A 26,516-nucleotide genomic window follows, 5' to 3' on the forward strand; every position below is an offset into this window, starting at 1 on the left:
ATGCATGTAGTAGTGTGCTCACAAAAGAGCAATCAGAATGAAGAATTGTGGAAAGTCATCAGCTACAGTCAATCACGTACCTTTACTTGTGAACTAGACTTCTTCAAACATATCAAAGGCATTTGCTCTTATGGAACATTAAGGTCATTTAGGAATTCTCTGGTTATATTATGCTTTTTATTTTTAATTGAGTTTGTTCCTCTGACTGTTGTAATTGTGCCTAGTAATGATAGGTGCAAATGTAATTGTGAATAAATAAAAAGCAAATTAAGAGAAACCCTGATCTATCAGAGCTCAAAAAATCTTTTAATTTTGTAAAATGGACATATACATCATGAAACTTCTTTATGGTTAAATTTAAATGGCTCCACAGTCTTTCTCAGGCCTAGGACATCTATCCCAAATCTTCAATAGTGAGTTGTCTTTAGGGTGGATAATTTTTTTTAATTTAAAAAATCAGATTATTTTACTTTAAATCACTTTTTAAATTTAAATTAAAAACCTATTTGAAATTGACAACTTATGGTAATCTATTATAATAATTTAAATTAAATACAAAAAATATTAAACCATACATGTTTGCTGCCAATTTTTGAAGAACATCAAATCACTGAAGTGTTGGAAGTGTCTGGCTAAATAGCTGGAACCAGCATTTGCTGAAGTGCTAAATTAGCTTTAAACAGCAGTGTACTCTTCTGCAGGTGCAGAGGAGTAGTTTATTCACTTAATTTAACCCAATGACTAGTTCGTTCAAAGTTAAGAAACCAATTGAGAGTTGAAAATGCAGGAAAGGTTTTTTTCCTCTTGCCATCTATGAATAAAAACTAAGTGTGAGAGGATGAGATCTACTAGTTCTAATTACGCAGCGACCAGAAATAACCAGTTAAATGTACTAACTACAGATATTTCCTTTGTTTGTTAAATCAGTTAGCTTTAAATGCAAAACATGTTTTGATAACACTTTTTTCTTATGCATCAAGCACATTTAAGGTAGGTTTATTTAATAAAAATATTAAATAGTGCTTTATGCATTTTTAATTGAAGTTCTAGATAATAGTTTGACACAAAATTGCAAGTAAAAATTAATCACGTAGTAAATAAGAAATGCATCATTCACCATTTTCTAACATTAAAAAAATGTGAAATTTAACAATCTATATAAATGTGAGTTTAAGCTAGATAATGGCTTAAATAAATGTGTATAGACGCACTCTCTCACTGGTTAGCAAAAAGAAGGACCAAATTTAGTGAAAAGGCTATATTTAGTTGCAGCTCATGTTTTTATGGTTACCAGCTGATGAGTCAACTTTTCTTCAGGAAAATAACTAAAGTACAAATGCAATGCAATCAAAATTGATGATTTAAATCAAGGTTTCTTTCCTATTGGTTTAAATCATGATTAAAGTAAGTTATTTAAATTGCTTTGATTTAAATCAATCCACCCTGCTTATTTTCCTCTCCTAGGATGCTCCTGGATATCAGGATGGCAGTCCTCCTTACAACAGAGCATACCTGAAGTCTCTGCCTTTGTCTCACTACTTCTCTGGGATCGTGATAACCTTGGCTTCACCCACACAGCTCTCCACTCTTCAAAATGACAGGCAGGCAGAGAGAAACAGAAGAAGAGCAAAAAAAAAAAAGCTTATTAGATACCACATTCTTCTAGCCTTCCTCTGCTTATAGCTATCTCCACTCACACTGAAGGGAGTACTCAGTTACTTTCATAGAACCTTCCCCTTTACCCCCATTCTCCCCCCTCACTGCCTCAGAAGTTGCTGAATAGAGTTGAAGTCTGCACTGGAGGTCAAAGGGAGGTGGAAGATGACTAGACAGGCTGGAGGATAGGGGTCTGGAGGGAGGGTCTTCAAAGCCAGAGTTGTGGTGGAGCTACAGAACCTCTGTGTACATATGGCTCTGGTCTCCTAATCAGGATTGTTGCAGAGATTATCTTTCTGTGAGCCCCTCGCTTTGGGTTTTATGGTGGGAGAGGATTATATGGCTTCATATTATCATACACTTTTTTAAAAAAAAAGTTGTGTTAAATGCGGATTAGTCACCTACTCAGAAAAGTGTTTCCTCAAACGTTCTCTTAATTTATCTAATTTAGCATGGTGGTGCAGTTATGCAGCCTGGTGTATTAGGGTTTGAGCCAAGGCTCTGTCCAGATCACACAACATTCCACCCACCTACGGGAGGTGATGCTTCTTTACAGTCTTGTGTATCCATCTAGGGGAGGATGGGAGGAAATGGAAAATTATAGTACAGTCATAGGAACCACAAGAGGGAAAATAGTAGGGGAAATCTGTTCACCATCTTAGATGTCTGTACACAAATACAGGGAATATAGAAAATAAAGGACTGGAAATATTAATATGTAAACTAAATTATGACTTGATGGAATAAATCTCATGACTGGAATATTGGTGTAGTGGGGTGTATTGTTCAGGAAAGACAGGCAGGGGGTGAAGGTGTTGCATTAAACATCAAGAATATGTGCATTTGTTCTGAGGTCTAGAAGGTGGTAAGAGACCAACCAGTTGAAAGTGTCTGGGTAAATGAAAATGTGGGGGGAGGGGAAGGGGAAAGAGAAACCGGGGTGATGTCATAGTAGACATCTGTTGTGGATCACCAAATCAAGAGAACACAAATATCCAAAACACAAGACCTGGTAGTAATGGGGGATTTTAACTACCCAGACATGTATTAGTAAAGTAGTACAGCAAACATACAAAATATCCAGTGACTTTCTTGAGTGTACTGGGGACAACTTCTTGTTTCAGAAGGTGGAGGAAGTAACCAGAGAGGCAGCTATTTTAGACTTGATTCTGATTAACAGGGAGGAATTGGTAGTGAATCTGAAACCCAGTGATAATTAGGGTGAAAGTGATCATGAAATGATAGATTTCATGATTCTAAGGAAAGGAAGGAGTGAAAGCTGCAGAATAAGGAAAATGGAATAAAAAAACACACTTCAACAAACTCTGAGAACTGTTAGGTGAGGTCCCCATGGGAAGAAAATCTAAGGGAAAAAAGAGTTTGGAGAGCTGGCATTTTCTCATGATAATATTAAAGACACAGCAGCAATCTATCCCCATACGAAGGAAAGATAGGCAGAATAGTAAGAGACCTATATGACTCCATAAAGAACTCTTTAATGATCTGAAAATCAAAATGGAATTGTACAAGAAGTAGAAATGTGGGCTAATTGCTAAGGATGAATGCAAAAGAATAGCACAAGCATATAGGGACAAAATCAGAAAGGTTAAGGTGCAAAATGAGTTACACTTAGCCAGGGACATAAAGGGCAACAAGAAGAGTATATTGCAGTAAGAGAAAGACACAGGAAAGTGTACGTCCTCTACTTAGCATGGAGAAGAAGAGCTGATAATGGATGACACCAAAAAAGCTGAGGTGTTTAATGTGTATTTTGCTTCAGTCTTCACTAAAAAGGTTAATGGTGACCAGATGCTTAACACAATTAATATTAACAACAAGGGTGAAGGAACATAAGCTGGAATAGGGAAAGAACAGGTTAAAGAATATTCAGATAAGTTAGATGTATTCAGGTCAGCATGGCCTGATGAAATTAATCTTAGGGTATTTAAGGAACTAGCTGAAGCCACCTCAGAACCATTTGTGATTTATCTTTGAGAGCTCATGGAGGAGGGGTGAGGTCCCAGAGAACTAGAAAAGACAAACATGATTCCTACACTGAAAAAGGAGAACAGTCAGCCTAATTTCGATATCTGAACAATACATGAACAAATTATTAATAGTTAGCAAGCACCAAGAGGATATTAGAGTTTTAAGTAATAGCCAACATAAATTTGTCAAGAACAAATGATGCCAAACCAATCTAATTTCCTTTGACAGTTACTGACCCAGTGGATTTGTGGAAACAGTAAGATGCAGTGTGTCATGATTTTAGTAAGGCTTTTGACATGGTCCCACATGACATTTTCATAAACAAACTAGGGAAATGTGGTCTAGATGAAATTAGTGTAAGGTGGGTAGGCAACTGGTTAAAAAGACACTCAAAGAGTAGTTATCAATGGTTTGCTGTCAAACTGAGGATTTGTCTAGTGGGGTCCCATGGGGTCTGTCCTGATTCCTGTATTTGATCAATGACTTGGATAATGGCATGAAATATATGCTTATAAAATCTGCAAATGGTACCAAACTGGGAGGGGTCATTTGCACTTTGGAGGACTAGATTAGAATTCAAAAGGGCATTTGTTGATAAATTGGAGAATTGGTCTGAATTCAACAAGATGAAAATCAGTAAAGACAATTGCAAAGCATTGCACTTAGGAAGGAAAAATCAAACACACAACTACAAAATGGGAAATAACTGGCTAGTCAGTAGTACTGCTGAACCTCCAGATCCTTTTATAGTGGATCACAAATTGAATGTGAGCCCACCCCAGGGCTGAAGCCCAAAGCCTGAGCCTCACTGCCTCTGGGAAGGTGGGAACTCATTGGCTGCCTGCTGCTCCCGCATTGTGCCCCAGGTGTCTCCAGAGGAGGGCAGGACCCAACTCTGCTGGTGGCCCCAGCAACCAACACCAAGGCTGTGCATCCAGGAGCAACAGGGAGAGGAAAGGGCTGCTACTTTGCCCCCTTCCCGCCAATCACAACCCAGGATGCTGTGTCTGCAGGGCCTTGTGGCCTCATGCAGCCATGGTGGCCGCATGTGAGAAATGCTGTACTAGACCGTGTGACATTTATATTCTTGTATAGTATGTGAAAAGAACGGAAATGTGCTGGTTAATCTGTGGCATTTTTTCATTGAGAATTTATGGAGCACATAAAATGACAAATAGTGTAGATTTTAATTTGTTTAATTACATTCTGTCAAGATTTACTCAGCTTTTTTTATTTTGGCTTTGGTTTTTAAGGTCACTTTTGGATCATCGCACAAAGTCTTCAGAGAAAACAGTAGTGATTACAAGGAAACTATGCTTAACAAAAATAAATTCATTGTCAAGTGACACTCAAACAGGAGCACATCTCTGAAGTAAGTATCACTGTGAAGCCTTTCTTTAATTTTGTTTATTATTTTTTTTAAAAAAGTCTTGTCTATGGCAGTTTAGTGTGTCATTAGTGTATTAGTGTGGAGCGATGTTCTACAAAATACTATAGAGGTCAAATGATCTACATGTCAGAGTGCAAAAGCACCGGTGAAATCTTTTAATAAGATCATTGGAGAGGACATTGCTATCTCATTGGTAATTGCTGTCCTGTGGACTGAGATAGCTGCTGCTTCTGTCTAAGCTCCCAGGCATTCTTTGTGTGTATGGTTGTGAACAGGTAGTGGTCTAGAGAAGACATGATAGCTATATGCCTAAAACCTGTTGGTCATTTTAATAACTCTGCCTGCATCTGATATTGAATTTGAAGCTGTAATACTTACATCATAAACGACAGTTTTCCCTAATTATAAATATGTTCCACTTCTTGGCAACATGGGAAATAAAATAGTATTAAAGAAAATTGGATAGTAAAGTATGAATTGTAAATCCTGGGTGGTTTGCTTATAGAACTGGCAACATACCAGCCTCTGCAGGCTCATTTAGAGATTCATTTTTTTACTTTGTTTTTCAAACCTGACCTGAGGTTCAGAAATATAATAGAACCCAAACCCATCCTGATATCCAGCTGGTTCTGGATTGTATATGGATATTTCAGAGCCATAGTCACCAGCATAGTCCAAGATAAAGTGACCCAATTTGTATTTATAGCTGTCATTTGTAACCACCCTGTTTGGTATTTCATTAAGTATTGTTCCATTTGAGAGACCCTTTGGATTGCTGACACCTATGTATGGACCATTAATGCTTTCCATGCTTTGGTAACGATATTTCTTCTTCAAGTGCTTGCTCATATCAATTCCAGTCAGAGACAAGTTTGACCACTTGGGCATCATTCTCAATGTCAACAAGTATAGAGTTTATTGGGGCTGTCCTGGATGTGAACCAAGTGAGAGCATTCCTCCCAGAGGCCCGACGTCTAACCCTTGCACACATAATGGCCGGTCTCTGCAGTTTTTCCACTACCACAGCCAGGCAGTGTCTCAAGCTGCTGGGTCACATGGCAGCCTGCACTTACATGGTGCAGCATGCCAGGTTGAGGCTCAGGCCCCTACAGGTGTGGCTGGTGTCCGTATATCGCCCGGGCCGCGACAGTCTGGACATGGTGCTCACCGTCCAGAGGCATACCCTCGATTCCCTGTGTTGGTGGCTGGATCCCCACATGGTGGGCGCCGGAGTCCCATTCCACCCTCCCCAGCCCACTCTGACCCTGGTAACGGATGCGTCTGGGCTGGGCTGGAGGGCGCATCTCGGAAGCCTGATGACTCCGGGTCTATGGCAGGTAGAGGAACTGGCCCTGCATATCAATATCAAAGAACTCAGGGCTATCTGCCTCGCGTGCCAAACGTTCCTGTCCCACTTGCAGGGCCATTGTGTAGCGGTGTTGACGGACAACACCACGGCCATGTTTTATTTAAACAAACAAGGTGGAGCCCGGTTGTCTCCTCTCTGTCAGGAAGCCCTTCTACCTGCTGGGTGTTCAGAAATGGCAGACAGCTTGAGCAGACGCTTCCTTATACACAAATGGTCAATTCGTCCAGACATTATCCACTCCATTTTCCGCAGCTGGGGGTTTCTCTGAATTGATCTGTTCCCCACGCGGACCAACAGGAAGTGCCCAACCTTCTGCTCCTTCCGGGGTCACAGCCCGGGGTCGATCGCAGACGCCTTCCCGATTCCGTGGTCCGGTCAGTTACTGTACGCCTTTCTGCCATTTCCTCTGGTCTACAAAGTGCTTCTAAAGGTCCGCAGGGACAAGGCGGATGTCATACTGGTGGCCCCAGCTTGGCCTCACCAGGGCTGGTACCCCACTCTCTTGGTGCTGTCGATCCGGGCCCTGCTGCGTCTACCTCTCGCCCCCGACCTCATCTCACAGAATTCCGGTCGTCTCCTTCACCCGGACCTTCAGTCTCTCCATCTCATGGTCTGGAGGATCCGTGGTTGAACCAGGCTGAGCTTGCCTGTTCAGACTTGGTGAGACAGGTGCTCCTGGAAAGCCGCAAACCTTCTACCAGTATTATGTACGAAGCAAAGTGGAAAAGGTTTTCCATTTGATGTGCTCAACGGCAGGTGTTCCCGCTCCAGGCTTCAATCCCGTGCATCCTGGACTATCTAGTGCACTTGAAAGACCCACATCTGGCATTCGGCTCTCTTAAAGTCCACCTCACGGCTATCTCGGCATTGCCCGGTGTTCCGTGTTTGCACACCCCATCGTGGGATGTTTCCTGAAAGGTCTGGAAAGGGGCTCATGGCTCCAGGTTTCTGGTGTCCCCTACGAGGTATAGCAAACCATTCAGGACGTGCCTTTTGAGGGTGAGACTCTCTTCTCAGAAAAAACTGACACAAGGATAAATAGCCTTAAAGACTCCAGAGCCACCCTCAGGTCCCTGGGCCTCTATATGCCCTCAACGCAGCAGAGACACTTCTATCCGCAGCCTCCTCAATGGTTTGGTCATCAGAATCGCCAAGATGGCTCCAGAAGGAGAAATTGGAACAGCAGGAGAAGGCCGTGTCAATCCTTTGGCCAGAGCTCGGGACAATCCAAGCCATCTTCAGGGGCCAAACCGGTCTTTTGAAGGTGTGGTCAAGGATGGCGCACAAGAGCGAGATCTGGATCCACCCCGCCTTACCTTTTCACCCCGACTGTCCCCTTTCTACTGTGCATGGTCCTGTATTACTTCGGACTGCTGGGTGCTCCACACGGTAGAGAAGGGATACTCCACCCAATTCTGTGCCTTCCTGCTCTTCCACCTCGTTTCCCCATCCCTCTTCAGGGACCCCTCTCATGAGCATTCCTTATACAGGAGCTGCACTCGCTCCTATTGCTAGGGGCAGTGGAAGAGGTTCCTCAGGCGCAGAAGGGCAAGGGCTTCTATTCCCAGTATTTCCTAATACTGAAAGCCAAGGGCGGCCTCAGTCCCATCTTGGACCTGCGAGAACTCAACAAGTTCGTGAAGAAACTCAAGTTGCACACGGTCTGTTTGGCCTCCATCATCCCCTCACTGGATCCAGCAGACTGGTATGCTGCCCTCGACTTGAAGGACACGTATTTTCATATTGCAGTTACTCAGCCCCACAGAAAGTACCTCAGGTTTGTTGTGACTAGTATCCACTACCAATTCAGTCTTTCCATTTGGCCTGTCAGCAGCATCTCGAGTCTTCACCAAGTGCATGGCAGTTGTCGCGGTGTTCCTGCGCAGGCACCAGGTACAGGCGTTTCTGTACTTTGACGGCTGGCTGATCAAGGGCCATTCCAGTACCCAAGTGGAAGTTCAGGTCAGATTCATCAGAGCCACCTTTGACAACCTTCTAAATGAAGCAAAATGGACTCTGTCCCCTGTCCAGAGGATAGAGTTTACAGGGGCAGTACTGGACTCGACCCAAGCCAGGGCCATTCCTGCTGGAAGCAAGATTTAAGGCCCCAACGGATATCATTTGAGGCATCAGACAGTTTCCCACCCCCACAGCAAGGAACTGCCTGAAGCTTCTCTGTCACATGGCTGCCTGTACCTATGTAGTGTAGCATGCCAGACTTCAGGCTTCGATCTCTTCAGTCGTGGCTCACGTCAGTGTATTGCCCAGCCTGGGACAGCTTGGACAGGATCGTGACCCCGCCTCTTCCAGTCCTTAACTCCCTCCTGTGGTGGCTTGACCCTCTGGAGGTGTACTCCGGGGTCCCCTTCACTAGTCCGCAGCCGTCTCTCTCGCTAGTGACGGACGCATCAGACTTGGGCTGGGGAGCTCATCTGGGAGACCACAGGACCCAAGGTCTCTGGTCTCACGCAGACCTGGCTCTCCACATCAAAGTCAGAGAGCAGTGCGCCGAGCATTCCAGACCTTCCGTGCACACTTAACGAGACGTGTATCTGTTATGATGGACAAAAAAATAGCAATGTTCTATATCAGCAAATGGGGGCGCAGGCTCCTCTCCCCTGTGCCAAGAAGCCCTCATGCTGTGGGACTTCTGTGTGGAACATACAATACACTTGCAAGCATCATATCTCCCCGGGGTACAGAATGAGCTGGCAGACAACCTCAGCGGGTCATTTCACATCCACGATTAGTCCCTTCGGCCAGACGTCACGTTTTCAATCTTCCAGAGGTGAGGCTTTCTCCAGATAGACCTATTTACCATGCAGCATAACAGGAAGTGCCAGCAGTTGTGCTCCTTCCAGAATCACAGCCCGGGCTCCAGAGCAGATGTGTTCCTCCTTCCATGGGGAGGCCATCTCCTTTCCACCCATACCGCTCATTCACAAGATACTCCTCAAGATCTGGAGGGAATGAGCTCAGGTCATATTGATAGCACCAGCCTGGCCCTGTCAGCACTGGTACACATCTCTCCTAGTCATGTCTCTGGAAGCCCCGGTCACTCTTCCACTCTTCCAGGACCTTCTGATGCAAGATCATGGTTATCTTCAACATCTGAACTGTGTCTCGCTTCACCTCATGGTGTGGAAGCTCCGTGGTTGAACCCAATGGAGCTTTCCTGTTCAAACCAGGTTAGACTAGTCCTTGGCAGCAGGAAACCCTCTACTAGAGCCACCTACCTACAAGTGGAAGAGATTTTCAATGTGATCGGCGCAGCGGCTTTCATTCCCAACACTAGCCTCAGTGCTGCTCATTCTGGACTACCTCCTCCATCTGAAGCAGCAGGGGCTTTTGTTTTCTTCAGTAGGAGCAGACTGAGCCGCCATATTGGCCTTTCATCCGGGCACAGGGGGGCCTCTTAATGTTTGCTAACTTTGTGGTCAGCCGATTTTTAAATGGACTCGACAGACTGTACCCTCACATCCGTCAGCCTGTCCCCACTTTGGACCTCACCCTGGTCCTCTAGGCTCATAGGACCACCCTTTGAACAGTTGGTGACATGCTCCGTGCTCTACCTGTCTTACAAGGTGGCGTTCATGGTAGCGATAACCTCGGCCAGGAGGGTGTCTGAGCTCAAGGCTCTAACATCAAAGCCTCCTTACACGTGTTCTATAAGGACAGGGTTTCCTCCTGAAGGTTGTGTCACAGTTTCACATCAACCAGGACATCTTTCTCCTGGTATTCTACCCTAAGCTGCACTCGACTGGCAGGGAGCAGAGACTTCACTCACTGGATGTCCGCAGGGCACTAGCCTTTTACATTGAGAGAATGGAGCCATTTAGAAAATTGGTCCAGTTATTCGTGGCAGTGGTGGACAGAATGAAAGGTCTGCCTGTGTCGTCACAATGCATTTTATCATGGATCATGTCCTGCATTCATGAGCCCTACATCCTAGCAGGGGTTCCCACAGCCCGAGTCACTGCGCTCTCTACCAGGGCCCAGGCTTCAGTAACAGCATTCCTGATGCAGGTCCCCACTGTGGATGGAGGACCACATCGTACTTTCATCACGCACTATGCTATTACCCAGTAGGCCAGAGACGCTGCAGCCTTCAGACGAGCAGTGCTCCAGTCAGTAGAAGACTCCAACCCTGCCTCCTGAATTTAGTCTTGTGGGTCACCTGACTGGAATTGACATGAACAAGCACTTGAAGAAAAAACAGTTTACTCACCTTCTCGTAACTGTTCTTCGAGGTGTGTTGTTCATGTCCATTCCAATACCCACCCTCCTACCCCTCTGTTGGAGTAGCCAGCAAGAAGGAACTGAAGCAGTGGCGGGTCAACTGGGGTCTATATTGAGCACCATGATGGCGCGACTCCAGGGGGCACCTAGGCCGACCTGACAGATGCTGTTAGGGAAAAATCTGGCTACTGTGCACGTGCACACGAACACACCTGATTGGAATGGACATGAACAACACATCTCGAAGAACAACAGATACGAGAAGGTAAGTAACCGTTTTATACGGTCTCGCATGACCTTCTTATAAACAAACTAGGGAAATACATCCTAGATGGGGCTACTATAAGGTGTGTGCATAACTACTTCTGGTAATAGTTTTCCAAACAGATATCAGTGGTTCACAGTCAAGCTGGAAGGGCATATCAAGTGGGGTCCTGCAGGGATCAGTTCTTGGTCCGGTTCTGTTCAATATCTTCATCAGTGATTTTAGATAATGGCATAGAGAGTACAGATATAAAGTTTGTAGATGATACCAAGCTGCGAGGGCTTGAAAGTGCTTTGGAGGATAGGATTAAAATTCAAAATGGTCTGGACAAACAGGAGAAATGGTCTGAAGCAAATAAGGACAAATGCAAAGTACTACACCTAGGAAGGAACAATCAATTGCATATGTACAAAATGGGAAATGATTGCCTAGAATGGAGTACTGCAGAAAGGGATCTGGATCACAAGCTAAATATGAATCAGTAACGTAACACCGTTGCAAAAAAAGCAAACATCATTCTGGAATTCATTAGCAGGCGTGTTGTAAACAAGACGCAAGAAGTAATTCTGCTCTACTCTGTGCTGATTAGGCCTGGGTCCAGTTATGAGCGCCGCATATCAGGAAAGAAGTGAACAAATTGAAGAAAGTCCAGAGGAGAGGAAAAAAATCATTAAAGATCTAGAAAATACGACCTACGAGGGAAGATTGAAAAAATTGGGTTTGTTTAGTCTGGAGAAGTGAAGACAAGTACGGAGGGGAAGGAGGCACAACCATTTTCAAGTACTGAAAAGGTTGTTATAAGGAAGAGGGAGAAAAATTGTTCTTGTTAACCTCTGAGGATGGGACAAGAAGCAATGGGTTTAAATTGCAACAAAGGTGATTTTTAGGTTGACATTAGGGAAAACTTTCTGTTAGGGTAGTTAAGCACTGGAATAAATTGCCTAGGGAGGTTGTGGAATCTCTGTAATTGGAGATTTTTAAGAGCAGGTTAGACAAACACCTGTCAGAGATGGTCTAGATAATACTTAGTCTTGCCTTGAGTGCAGGAAACTGTGTTAGAGGACCTCTCAAGGTCCCTTCGAATCCTACGATTCTGTGATTTAGCATCTGGATGTAACTTGCATGTTGTGGTGATGAAGGAAGAATAGTTAAAATCAGAAGAACAAAGGTTATTTTTACTTTATGCATTGGTTTTCCGGGCCAGTCTAGTATGTGCTAGAAAGGTCATGGCCAAAAATAACAACATGAAAGGACCTTGTGGTCTTCAAATGCATTACATTTTTATAACAAACTCAAAAGGAATTAATGCAAAATTCGTACATATGAGATAGAATTCCATTTGTAATGCTTGTTCTTTAACAGACTTTCAGCACAATGATTTTTAGTGGGGACCATTTTTATTCTAAAATATTGCCAGCTTTGGAAAAAAAAAGTTTTTCTGATTATACTCCACAGACACTTCTCATGTGTTACAGCAGCTCCAAACAAAGGAATAAAAATTAAAGTAACCCCACACATTGAAACAATGATGAGCTGCCAATTGCATTCACTATTAGTAGGGAAGGAGAGATCAAGTGTTTCTATCGAAAGCCCAGAAGGACCTTGTGACGGGTTGGATCACAGAAAACCCCTTGGGAGCTACCAACTGATGTGCTGGGACTATCTCTAAGCCTGTTTTTCCTTGGCAGCTTGGGAATTCAGAACCCTGCCTGGTTGTGCCAGACACGCTAGCCTGCTACAAACACAGACCCGGGTCTAAACCACGTCCCACACAAGCTGCAGGCTTAACTGAAAACAGCTTAAGAAGTGTTCCTGTCTCCAACACTGAGCTGCCCAGCTCCCAATGGGGTCCAAACCCCAAATAAATCCGTTTTACGCTGTATAAAGATTATACAGGGTAAACTCATAAATTGTTCGCCCTCTATAACACTGATAGAGAGAGATGCACAGCTGTTCCCCACCCCCCCAAGGTGTTAATGCATACTCTGGGTTAATAAGTAAAAAGTGATTTTATTAAATACAAAAAGTAGGATTTAAGTGGTTCCAAATAATAACACACAGAACAAAGTGAATTAGCAAACAAAATAAAATAAAACACGAAAGTCTAAGCCTGATAAGTAAGATAGTGATTATAGATGAAATCTCACCCTCAGAAATATTCCAATAAGTTTCTTTTACAGACTAGCCTCCTTTTTGTCTGGGTCCAGCAATCACTGACACCCGTGTGGTTACTGTCCTTTGTTCCAGTTTCTTTCAAGTATCCTTTTGGGGTGGAGAGGCTATCTTTTGAGCCAGTTTAAGACAGAATGGAGGGGTCTCCATGGACTTAAATAGACGTTCTCTTGTGGGTGGAGACGCCCTCCTCTCTCCTATCCAAAATCCAGCTCCAAGATGGAGATTTGGAGTCACATGGGCAAGTCACATGTCCGTGCATGACTGAGTTCCTTACCAGCCAGGCCGCATTCCCGGGAACGGTCAGATGTGGATTGGCATCTCCAAGTTCATTGTTAGCTTAAGCGTTTCTTGATTGGGCACTTACTGAGAATAGTCTTTTCTCAGAAAGCTGACCAACTGCTTCACTGAGGCTACTTAAAATTAAACAAGTACATAGCCAATATTCATAACTTTGAATACAAAAGTGATACATTCATACAAATAAGATGAATATATCCAGTAGATCATAACCTTTGCAGAGATGTTACGTGGCATATCTAGCATAAAACATATTCCAGTTATGTCATATTTACTTTCATAAGCATATTTCCATAAAGCATTATGGGGTGCAACGTCACAGACCTGTGAACTGGTATTTTTCATAACTAAGGAAAGCAAATGCTCCCTTCTTGACTGCAGTAGGTTAGTTAATACTGAACATTTAAGTGTCTTCATTTAAGCAGTACTGAAACTCTTACTGCAAACCTTAATGCAAGCCCCTTTTTTTGAGGAGCTGCCTAAATTCTTAAAAAATACTGCAGGTTAAAATAGTTCATAAAAATGGTCAAATCCTTCAGATTAAATATCCATATCGTTATCTCTTCATTTCAATGTTTTGTCAATACTTGGCATAAAATCAAGAGGTTATCAAATACTTTGAAATTTAAACAGAACTCAATCAGAATGTTTGAAAGTTTCAAACAGCACTCTACAATAAATCCTCTATGTAGTGTGTGCATTATTCCTGTTTGTATTACAGTAGTGCCTAGTGGCCCCAGTGGAGGTGGAAACACATTCTGAGAACAGTGGTAAGAAAGTTCAGATGGAGTTCGTGTACGGCAGCTGCGTCGCTGACCCCTTTTTAATCCCCCTTGCTTCTTGACCAATCAAAACTGATTTTTACTGTAGTGGAGTGAGAAAAGTCAGCTGTATAGTGTGGGGGAGTGCTATCGCATACATGCCTCAACTTCTCTGTGAACCCCATGACCAAATCCTTCTGTACACCAATGGTGCATACCCTCCCCCCATCAGAGCCCAGCCATGGCCCCCACACCCCAGACACCTGTCTCCCTTCCTCCCCCACAGAGCTTAGGGATCCAGAGGGAGAAACAGCCGGATGCTTGGTCCCAACCTTGCATGGAGTTTCCTGCTCGCCGCTGTCTCCTTCCCTTAGGGTGTGCTGGGAACTGCAGCTGCTAGGAACCCTCTAGCTCCCTCCACCTCCCACTGGCAGTGTCTTCTATGTGTGAGCTGGACTCTTCCAGGTTCGGCAGCCGCTAGTGGTGGCCAGCAGCACTGTAGTCCATTTCTGTGGGGGAAAGGAAATTCTGCGCACACAGCGTTAATTTCGGCACAATTCTGCATTGCACAGTGACGCAGAATTCCCCCAAGAGTAATGCTAATTAAATTCAAGACAGACTTTCAAACTGGGGTGCCTAAAATTAAGCTTGTAACTTTAGTAACAGAGGCCTGATTTTTTTTTATCACTTGTTTTGAGAACCTACAAATGTACTTGGAGTCATTGGGAGGTTTAACTGCCCAGTGATAACTGTTTTTATTTAACTATATAAATATGGAAGTAGAAGCTCAGCTGTAGGTACTCACATTTGAAAATCTTGTCCTCAACTTTTATTGTTTAATGCAGATTAAAATATGAGGGAGGTGGTAGAATAATGTTAAAATGAAATAAGGCTACAAAAATTAACTGAACAAAACAATATAAAAAGCCCAACAATTCTTAATTTTTGATGCTGGAAATGCTTACTTGTATATTTAGTTTAAAAAGAAAAGGAAGAAATCTATCTTGATTGCTTAAATTCATACACATCTTTTTCATACCAGTCTAAATATTACCCAACAATTAAAGCAATAAGCTTAAAATATATGCCATATTATGTGTCTACATTTTTCTCAGAAAGGTAAATGCTGTTTATTTTTTTAAAATCAAATTTCATCAACAGTCCTCACTAAAAGGGGCTATCTAGTCTTATTGCATATAGTCAGTTCATGCCAGTTTAAACAGACTCCTGGGAAATAGATGCAATATTTATAGTAATTTACGATTTAGAAAAACCTCTTCATGGCAACGTTTTAGATGTTTTGAATTTTATAAGCTTTGCCATAATTTTGGAATGCCAGTTGTATATGAAAGTACTCGGATGAAAACATCTTCTGGCTTCACTGACTTCAGTGTTTTTAATCATGCTATTTGTATTTTTTTTTTAATTGTTAAACCATTTAAGTTGAAATTGATCTGTACAGCTGCAGATGGCCAAAATGTAGCAAGGCCGCAGTGCTTCCACTCTGTTCAGGAAATGCAATTGACCCAAGAAAAATCCACAGACTTGCAGTGTGAATTTGGTCTAAGCACTGAATCTGTCTGTACCTTAGTTTTTATTTGTAAAATGGAAATACTAATGCTTTTTCTTCCATCATTTGTCTTGTATAGACTGTGATCTTGGGGTTAGGGACTTCTCTTACACTGACTTTCAGTTTTAAGTGAAGAAAAGTTTTCAGTTCCATATATCACCCAATGTGTGCATCAGTTCCCTTGGACACATCCCATTCACAAGCTCTGCATGAGGGATGTGAATTTCTCCCTTGAGTAAGGAAGAAGGGTTTTTTGTTGACGTTTTATTTTGAAAATGTCATAAAGTATAACAAACCACACTTCATATTCTAACTTGCTTATCCAGCTTTGTCACCAGATACCCTTCTCTCCTTCATTCTCAAATGTTTCCTTTCATGGTTCTTTATTGATTTTTAGAGTATTGAATGTTTACGTATTTAGAAAAATGATTACAAAGATGAAGTTGTCAATGCCTGGTGTTTCTTGTCCTTAGACTATGTGTTACGCTGCTGCTGTTTCCTAGTATATTACTGTGGTTAGATTGTCCTCTAGTCTGCCACAGACAGTGAGATATTGTTGTGGCCTTTTCTAACTGTTTTCATTGCTGCAAGAGTCTTACTTAGTCTCTTGACTGCCACATGACAGAACAAGTAGTAGATAAAGACTGTATTGATGTCAGTGGTGTTCATCTTGAAATGTGGAGTTTAACAGTTGCAACAAGTTGTTACAACACACAAAGTTAAATACTGGGCAAGCAGAACTTTAAATTGATAAAGTTAACGGGAGCAAATTAGTTTTTCATGTTGTTATTACCTTCTACTTAAAACTTCATATTAGTTTTCAGCGAAAACTAGAATAGAAAAGGCTTTTCTGTATTTAAAAGTTTTACTCAGTTGATCAAATACAAATCATTTAAGCTAGTCCCTTGTAAATATTTAAATTGTGGCTTGCTGTTTGAAAGAGGCAGCTTAAAATAAACTGATTTAATATTTATTATTTGTATTACTATAGTATCTAGGAGCCCTAGTCATGGACCAAGACCCCATTATGCTAGGTGCTGTACAAACACGGAACAAAAAGACAGTCCCTGCATGATGGAGCACTACCTTTTCTTAGTGCATATCTGAACATTTTTTGCCAGTTTTCCGTATATCAGTTTGAGGTCAAGTATTGGTATTTCATTTTAAAGGAATTCTGATCACGTCTTGGCTGGTGATGGGGTGCACAATATGCTTTCAGATGTACAAATTACTACTGATTTCTAAAGTATATGAAGAATTCATATAGGATTAGATTGTATGCTTGCCTTATGAGGCTGTTCAGGAGAGTAAGTGCTACCGGACAAAGTAAGGGTGTCATAATCAGGCCTTCAGTATTTTACGTTATATTGCTGATACATTTGTTTTTTCTTTCCAGCGCCCCACACTCTTTCATTCTGTTCTGGTGAATAATTTGTAATTCTTCATGTTAGCAGATGAGGTACTGCATTATGGTTTTGTTTTGTTAATTTTAAAATAATGGAACGCCACACTCTGCCAGGTCCCTATTTAAACATTTAATCTCTGGAGTATGGAGTTCAGGAGAAAAGGAAAATTTCCAACCTAAACATACAAGACAAGATCCAACATGTTTATTTTAAAAGGACTGAGCTAACTTGGATTAATTTTGGATGTCAATAACTTGATATATGCCACATATGATTTAAAATGGATGCTGATGGAGGTGCAAGATGTTTCTCATAGATTATAGTCTTCTGCTGATAATTACTTTTAAAGAAAGTATGTAGGATTGTCAGAGTACTGAAAGGGAAAGTGTTAATAAAAGTTATAAATTAAATTCTTTAACTCATTTCTGTTTCTCCATCCCATGCGTCTCTCACACTTTCATCCCTACAGGCCAACAAAGTTCTTGTCCCCAGACTAGCTATCCAGTATTTGTATTTAAACTGGATGAATGGCAACACTTTCTGAATTCAATTTTCAAACATAATGTAAACAATATATAGACATTACTCTGAGACAAAGCCTCTCTGAACTTAAGGATGTGCTGGGATGGGAATTTTTTAATGATAATTTTAGCGTAGTAATATGATGCTTCTTATTAAACATGTAAGAATCATACCCTGATTTATAATAAACTCAGAGTTCAGCTTTTAGCCTCAGAGTACCATACAGTCCAAAATAATTCAGGATGAAGTTATTATTCTGGAAGCCGTTAGCATTCTAATATTTAGGATTAGTTAACATTGATATTTTTCAAGGAAGTTTTTCTCTTAATGCTTCATAAAAAGGTCTCTACCATGTGTTAAGGTTAGTGAGAACAATAATTTTGTGTACGTTTACCATGATATTTTGATGTACCTAATGTTGCTACATCACAAAGCTCATTGAGATTGGCTATATACAAGATAGAAGACTTGCATTTCTCCTTTGCAATATTGGACCTGCTTCCTGCAAAGACTTAAAACTTTATCCCAGGAGTAACCCTGCTGACCTCAATAAGACTCTTTTAAATATTTTTAGTAATTAAAGTTAAGCATGTGTATAATTTTTGCAGAATTGAGATCTTGAATTGAATTGCTTTATTTTCATTATGCCATTCCTTAGGGGGTAAATTTTTCTGGTTGTAGCTAAACCCAGCTGTTATCCAAAATTTTCATAACACAACTTGAAAGCTTTGCAGTTATTCATTCATTGGCATAAAATTTTATTTAACCTTATCTGCGTTTTAGACTCTGGTCTTGTTCTATGGCACGTGTGCGGAAGTAGAATTCTTAACTTTCTTAATGAAAATAAATGCGGCCTTCCTTCCCTTTTGGAGTTTAAAAAAAAAAAAAAATTTTCCCCCCTGAAAAAGCTCTAAAGCAGGGGTCGGCAACCTATGGCACGTGTGCCAAAGACGGCACATGAGCCAGTTTTTAATGGCATGCCGCCGTCTGCCTACCCTGGTAGAAAGCAGCGTGCCATTAAAAATCCTGCCCTGCCCGGCCTGCTCTTCTCTGCCCCCTGCCCACCGCTCTCTCCTTGCGGGCAGGCAAGCTTCTCACTTCCCCCGTCTCTTCCCCCAGCATGCTGGGTTCCTGCCCCTCTCCCTCCCTGCAGCTGATCAGCTGACGGCCCTTGCTACGGAGGGGAGAGGGAAAAGCGGAGCCGCAGCACGCTGTCTGCTCCGGCGACCTTGGGGAAGGGGGTGGAATCGGCATATCCCCTCCAGCCCCCTGCCGTGAGCCGCTCAGGGCAGGGGGCTGGGAACACCCCCACGACCCCAGGCCACTGCCCTGACCCCTGCAACCCCCCCCACACCCCAGCCCTCTGCCCTGCACCCCCCTCACACATTCCAGCCCTGTGCCCTGCCCCCTGAACCTTCCCACAACCCAGCCCTGACTCCGGCACCCCCCACACATACCCAGCTGCCCCCCACACCCCATGCCCTGACTCTTGCACCCCCCCACATCCCCACCACCAAACGGGAGCTCTTGCACGCACTCCCACCTGCATCCCTCGCACCAAATGGGAGCTGCCCAGATGACCCCCAGCCCTGTTCTCAGCGCACTCCCACCCTCATCTCAGTGCAGAGAGAGGAAGAGAATGTCTAGAACCAGGGAGAAGGTAGGTACCTACTCTATGTGGATAGGGCCGGGACCCCAGACCAGCAGCGGTCTGAGCAGGGCCGGCAGCTGGGACCCTGGCTGGCAGGAGCCCAACGACAGAACCCCAGACTGGCAGCAGGCTAGTCAGCCCACTGCTGATCTGGGGTCCTGGCCGCCGGCCCCGCTCAGCCCACTGCTGGTCTGGGGTTCTGGCTGCCGGCCCCTTGCCAGCCGGGTCCCGGCCACAGGCCCCGCTCAGCCCACTGCTGCCCTAGGTGTACGGAACCCCAAGCCGGCGGCGGGCTGAGCAGGTCGGCGGTGTAAGATCAGCATTTTAATTTAATTTTAAATGAAGCTTCTTAAACATTTTGAAAACCTTGTTTACATACGACAACAGTTTAGTTATATAATATATAGACGTATAGAGAGAGACCTTCTAAAAATGTTAAAATGTATTATTGGCACTGAAACCTTAAATTAAAGTGAATAAATGAAGACTCAGCACACCATTTCTAAAAGGTTGCCGACCCCTGCCCTAAAGGTTGCCGAAAGCAAAGGTATAATTTTTTTTTTTTAAAGATTACTGTTTTCATAAGGAAATGTAAGAAATTACTTTGGGGAAAGATCATATAGTTTGTCAATTTTTACTTTTGTGAATCAAGTTTTAACTTCAGTTTTAAAACTGTCTACAATTATCTTTGATAGCTGTTTAAATATTGGAAACCAATTAAACACAATCATATTGTACTAAAAGCATGTTTTTAGTATATTATGGTGCTGTATAGCATTTAGCTTACTAGATGGTTTCATAAAGATAAGACGCTGCATTTGATGTTGATTAGGATAATATAAAAACAACCATATGTTTTGTGAGGTTCACTTTTTGGTGGCTGTATAAATAATGGAAGATGAAATGGCTTAAACAAAAAGTAGACTCCAGTCTTTGCTTCTTTTTTCCATGGTCAGTGTCCTAATTTGTTCCAGAATTAAGTTTTTGAGTATGCTCTCTCCAGCCAAAAACAGAGGTATTCCTTCCTTTACCTATGTTGGCAACTGAAATATTGCTGAGGGAAACAGTGGAAGGGGCGATAAATGGCAAGCTGGGCTAGATTACTTTGACATATACAAACACATTGAGAGAGCTGAAAGGGGATACAGATTCAGCACCCAGGATCTGCAGGCTGCTCTAAAAGGAAGTTTTGTACCATGCTGTCCTTAACCATTTTTGGACTTTGCTGCTGCATCAGTTTCTCTCCTTCTGCAGCCAAACGAAACTACCACTTTTGGTACTTTGTAATTGCTCTCTCCTCCTGGGGACTGGTTTACTATCAAAACAGTTGAATTTTAAACCTAGAAATTTTAGCCTCCTACAGGTTCACCAATTCATTACTCCCATCTTAAACGTTTTTTGTTCCTGTCCCTCCCTGCAGGTAGCTCCTGCCAAGCATTTCCTGTGGACAGCCTCTCCCCTGGTCGCCTCCATGACCCTCGATTCCTTGCTGGACTATCTGCTTGTCCCTAACTGAATTCAGGTTGCCTTTTATATTTTCCCAAAAGGCCTGGTTAGTGAGCCACAGATTCCCATTGTGTTACCCCTGGATTAATTTCCTTCACCTGGGGAAGCTGGCTACACCTGGCACAGATGTGAGGCTGAGCCGCATACATCTTAGTGGGTCAGTTCACGCTGTGACAAATGTCACAACAGGTAGAGAATATTAAAAAATAAAAATAAAAAATCAATTATTTTATTTTCCCATTGGTTTGAAAGGAAGGATTCTCACTCTCACTGTTCTCATAGTAGTGAGCAGTGAGACTAACCCCATTCTCTGTCAGGTGGTGGCAGAATGAAGCAGGCTCAGAGCGTAGTGCTGCCAGAGTCCAGGAGGAAGGAAATGTAATGAGGAAGCCTAAACTATTCCTGTTGTAGTGGAAAGAGCAGATCTAATCCATGAGCAGCATCCACATCAGTGGATGTCCATGAAAGAGATTTGATCCTCTGTCACTTGGAACTATATATGTAGCCCTTCTCGTGGTTCCCTTGGACAAAATATTCCTTACCTGTAATATTTGTTCTCTGAGGATCTATATTTCAGTGCTTTACCTTTTTTGTATACACTTATATTTTAATCAGCTTTTATTTAGGAGTTCCTGCCTGCTTTTCAAAGGAACTGGCTGTGGTAGGAATAAAGGTAACCTGGAGCACCAACTGAAAGGGTGCTCAAAATGACTTTACAAGTTTCCTCAGAGACTGAAAACTTTGAAACTGTTGATATTCCAACCTGGTCTCATGCTTGAAACACAGACCCAAATGTGCAAATCTACTGAAGTGTATTTTTAGAGAACAAAAATTTCAATAAAATAGTTGTTTAATACAAAACATCAGCTGTTATGCTATTGCTTGACTTACTGCAGGGTCCCATGTTTGTGTTTAAATGATTATAGTTCAAATTTGCTCAGTTAACAAATTAATTTTTTTTAGCTGATTCTGCTATAAATATCAGCCTGGTATCCAAAACTCAAGATGGGTTCTTTACAACTGGTCCATCAACAATAATAAAGATTCTTCAGGTCAAATTATGCCTTCCAGGTACAACCTTCCAGTGCAACCCCAATGTAAATGGGAGCATAATATGGTTATACAGATGTAACAAAGATATAATTTGACTTTCAGCATCTTTATTACTGGTGGTGATATGCTAACAGGAATTAACCTGGTTCAATTTTTAGATCCTTGGATGAGTCTCTAGGATTGGTAGTATTTAAGACAGACGAACCTTGTCAATGGAGCAGATTTGATCTACAATTACTGAGATACACAAATATGAAACCAGAGTACTTCTTTTTTTAAAAAACTCACATTTCGGAGAACTGCACTTAACATAGGAAAATATTTGTGTTATCTAGCAAAATCACAACTTAAAATACTTGTAACTTCAAATGGTATATAAGGAGCTATGCTGCTGGTAAACTAAAATAATCTTTAACTAGATACTGGACACACCAAGATTAAGTGCTGCCTTAATTACTTCCTCCTTTTGTATGATAAATTGTTTTTACAATGACAGTAGACACAAATAGTTTTGACCTTAGGAGCCTGAAATAGCACTTTTTCCCTTTAGCTGAAATCTCTTAAATGCTTCTCATCGTTCCCTTTACCATCCAGATGTCTTGGCACAATTTCAGTTACTAGATGTGAGGGTTGTTAAGTCAGTCACCACATGTTACACAGTTTGGCCCATGACTCATTCTCACAGCAGTCCCGTGTCTGTGACCAGTCCTGTTTTCAGTATAAATACGTGCTCTCCGTTGACCTTTATGGTGTCAGCTAGTGGCAGAACTAGAATCATGATTGGATATTGTTTCTAAATCTAATCTGTTTCACTAATGAACAGAATGTTAAATAAACATCTCAATAAATGAGTGTTTAGTGTGTTAAAGTTTACATCCTGGCTTCTTGCAGTGTTCTAAACTGCAGGTTAACGTGGGTAATTTCTAGTTCTAACCAAAAATACGAATGGAACCTGAAAGGTTTCCGATAAATTACATTGAATGTCAGAAATCAGAAAAAGATTCCAAATAAATACCTTAGGACTTTTTGCTGTTTGTGTTTTATTGGTTACAAAATATATAGTAAAATTCAATCAGTCCTATATCTTTATTGAATATCAGTATTTGATTAGTGTTCACAGCATCAGAATGAGTTCTTTTTTCAGAGTAACAGCCGTGTTAGTCTGTATTCGCAAAAAGAAAAGGAGTACTTGTGGCACCTTAGAGACTAACCAATATATTTGAGCATAAGCTTTCGTGAGCTACAGCTCACTTCATTGGATGCATTCAGTGGAAAATACAGTGGGGAGATTTATGTACATAGAGAACATGAAACAATGGGTGTTACCATACACACTTTAAGGACAGTGATCACTCAAGGCGAGCCACTACCAGCAGGAGAGCGGGGGTGGGAGGGGAACCTTTTGTAGTGATAATCAAGGTGGGCCATTTCCAGCAGTTGACAAGAACGTCTGAGGAACAGTGGGGGTGCAGGCGTCTTCAGACGTTCTTGTCAACTGCTGGAAATGGCCCACCTTGATTATCACTACAAAAGGTTCCCCTCCCACCCCCGCTCTCCTGCTGGTAGTGGCTCGCCTTGAGTGATCACTGTCCTTAAAGTGTGTATGGTAACACCCATTGTTTCATGTTCTCTATGTACATAAATCTCCCCACTGTATTTTCCACTGAATGCATCCGATGAAGTGAGCTGTAGCTCACAAAAGCTTATGCTCAAATATATTGGTTAGTCTCTAAGGTGCCACAAGTACTCCTTTAGAATGAGTTCTGTAATTACAAACTAACCTATTTCATCTTTAACAAAAAGAGGAGGGTGGAACAAAGTGTTTGGTTTTTAAATTTCATGTTTCAAATTGAAATGGAGTCACACCCCTTTCCCCTCGATCCCTAGTGTGGCAAATTTAAATTAATTTGTTTTGCTGCAGTACCTATAGCAGAACCAATGCCTTACAATAGAGATTTCACTTGCCTTATGACTACCGCAGCAGGCAACACTTTAAGCAGACTTAGGGTGTGTGTGTGGATGTAGAACAAAAATAACGTTGTTAAATTAGAGTTAAGGTTGCTCAAGTGAATTTCCTGTCACTAAAAATCAGGGCAATTGCTAGTTACAGCAATAATGTGCCAGAGACAGTAGTGGTGAGGGTGATTGGATGGGGAGACACAAATACTAGACAATTTGCAATATTGCAAAAAATTCATTTTAAAACTTAATGCATAAGTATTCATTTCTCTTGATTTTTCAGAATTGATATTATATTAATATTGAAAATTTTGTCTTTGCAACCAGATGTTCTTGAAATGTAACTTTAATTAAAAAAAAAAGCTTAAAATCTCAGTTGCCAGGGCAAACTTTCCACTCCACATAGGTAAGTGGATCTGATTAATGTTAAATATGTTCATGCTGGCACCAATTCCGTTCTTGGGAAGTATTTAGTTTTTCTATGTTTTAATTTAACATGATCTCAATCAACATGGATTTGCTTTGAGGACCAGCTGATTGGAAACCATATACAAGAAATGAAAGAAAAATTCCAGAATGGGAGTTCCCAGGTTTTTTGCTGGTCTTGAGTCGAGAAAATTTGCTTTGTAAGCATTTGTGTTCCTAAAAGTTATAAACAATGGCTACTTGTTTTAAAGGTGAACCTTGCTACTCCATCTCAGTGACCACAAGCAAAATGTTACTAGGTCTGAATCTTTAGTTTGATGCAGGCTGTCTCTAACAACTAGATTTTTGTAGTTCCATATAGAAGATGCAGAGGTGAACAGAAGTCTTCTGAAATGGCTCAAGTCCTTTTCTCTCAGACTGAACCTAGCAGGTCATAATGGGCAACTGTTTCTTCACTCCCAAAGCCCCTCACCTGTTGATACCTACAAGTGTCTTCCCTTGTATTATTTATCATTTACTGGTAGATGAAGCCATTGGAAGACCTCCTTAGGCCACACAAACTGAAGTGCAACATCCAGCTCTACATCTCTGTTAGATTAAACAGGCACAGCACCATCCTCCAGCTTTCTCCATGCTTAGCCAAAATCAGAATATGGTTGAAGGGCAGCTGGCTAAAGTTGAATTTAAGGTGATGCTGGTAAGAGAGCGGCTTATAGAACGTGCCTTCTTTGTAACATGCCTTATTTATCAAAGGGCTTCTGCATTCAAGTTAAATAGCCCTTCAGCTTTAGGGTCCTTCTGGACTCCTCAGCGATATTGGATACCCAAATAGCCATAGTGCCAAAAAGTTTCTTGACACCTTAAATGACTGCTGCTTGGAGCAGCTAGTCCTGGAACCCCCAAGAGGAGAGGCAATTCTTGATTTAGTTCTAAATGGAGCACAGGATCTGGTCGAAGAAGTGAATATAGCTGGATCGCTTGCAGAAACTATTCCCTGTACAGCATGCTCTGTCCATGCAACATTCGACGTATTTTATCTATTGTAAATGTTTCCCTGACTACTCCCCCTTATTTTAGCTAGTTCAGACATTTTTGTTTCTATCCTGCTGATCCATTTACCTCCCTAATCCTGTCTACCAAGAAATGAGACCTCAGCCATGTCCAATTACTCGTGTCAAGCCAGGCTTGCAGTACTTCAGTTGCTGTTTAAGCTGACTCCAAGCCCCACCTCCTTCCATTGCTGCCTGTGAGTCACCTGTGTGGAATAAAGTCCTGCAGCCATTTGAAGAAAAATCGGTTAATTACCTGTACTGTAACTAACTTGTTTTTTGAGATGTGAGTGCAGATGTGTATTCCATGATCCACCCTCCATTCCCTCTGTATTGGAAGGTGGATCATGGATTCTCGTGTGAAAGAACTGAGGAGGGTTGTGGCAGCACCACCCTTAAATAACCTCTAGAGGAGCCCGAGGGTAGGGGGGAACCCATAAGGGACTGAGCAAAGTTTTCTGGCTTCAGCGTCCTAGATATGTGCACACTTGAGTGGAATAGATGTCTGCTTCTACATCTTGAAGATGTTTTACTGTTTTTTGTACTTATGTGAGACTGTTGCTATAATGTGGACTGTCAGCCATTTAACTATTTAATACATTCTTCAAGAGTCAGTCAAGTACTTAGATAGCACAGTGATTGGGCTTCATAGTTGATTTATAGACTCTTTTCTAAAACTAATCTGCAATAGGATTAGAATCTAAGAGTGTAAACCCATATGCCTCCCAATAAATGGGGTGGGGGGCACTTTCCTATAGCTCTAGTGTGTGCTTGACTATAACATCTCATAAAGAGATTCCGTAATGCTATACTTAGACAAAGAGGCTGTCAGTGAATTGCACAAACAATACCCCCTGCGTATAAAGCTATAATTACAAATCCTATATAGCCCATGGGTGTTTATGAAGTCTGACACACAGCATAACTATTATTTATCTGATTTTTTGTCAGTCATGTACTCAAATTAAAGTGGCAAACTATAATACACTGCTTCTGGATGTACCCACATGTATAGGTACCTTTACTTCCAGGTGGGGATGTAAATATCATTTAAAAAGTTAACTGTTTAAATGGTTAACCAATTAAAGGGCTGGGGCGGCTGGGGCTGCTCTGACTGGTGTGGGAGTTAAAGGCTAAGGCGGGTTCATCAGTAAAACTAATGCTTACCGGTTAACATTTTACATCCTTATGTCTAGGAGGGACTCTTTTTTTTTTTTTTTTTTTTTTTGGTAA

At 41.9% G+C, this 26,516-nt stretch overlaps 1 protein-coding gene across 15 annotated transcripts in view; it reads left to right on the forward strand.

The window, feature by feature from the left end:
- The window catches only part of PIK3CB (phosphatidylinositol-4,5-bisphosphate 3-kinase catalytic subunit beta), a 182,620-nt gene that overhangs the window by 54,807 nt on the left and 101,297 nt on the right, over window positions 1-26,516 (forward strand). For 11 of the 15 annotated variants that reach the window (XM_043521938.1, XM_043521934.1, XM_037908181.2 and 8 more), the window contains one exon: window positions 4,899-5,017. The exons of 3 other annotated variants lie outside the window; for them this stretch is intronic. The gene's annotated coding sequence lies outside the window, so the exon portion shown is untranslated. Of the gene's footprint in view, window positions 1-4,898; window positions 5,018-20,710; window positions 20,813-26,516 lie in introns of all 15 variants that reach the window. One more of the 15 variants, XM_043521935.1, reaches the window with a different exon arrangement.

This window comes from Chelonia mydas, chromosome 9 (assembly GCF_015237465.2).
Source record: "Chelonia mydas isolate rCheMyd1 chromosome 9, rCheMyd1.pri.v2, whole genome shotgun sequence".
NCBI lineage: Eukaryota > Metazoa > Chordata > Testudines > Cheloniidae > Chelonia > Chelonia mydas.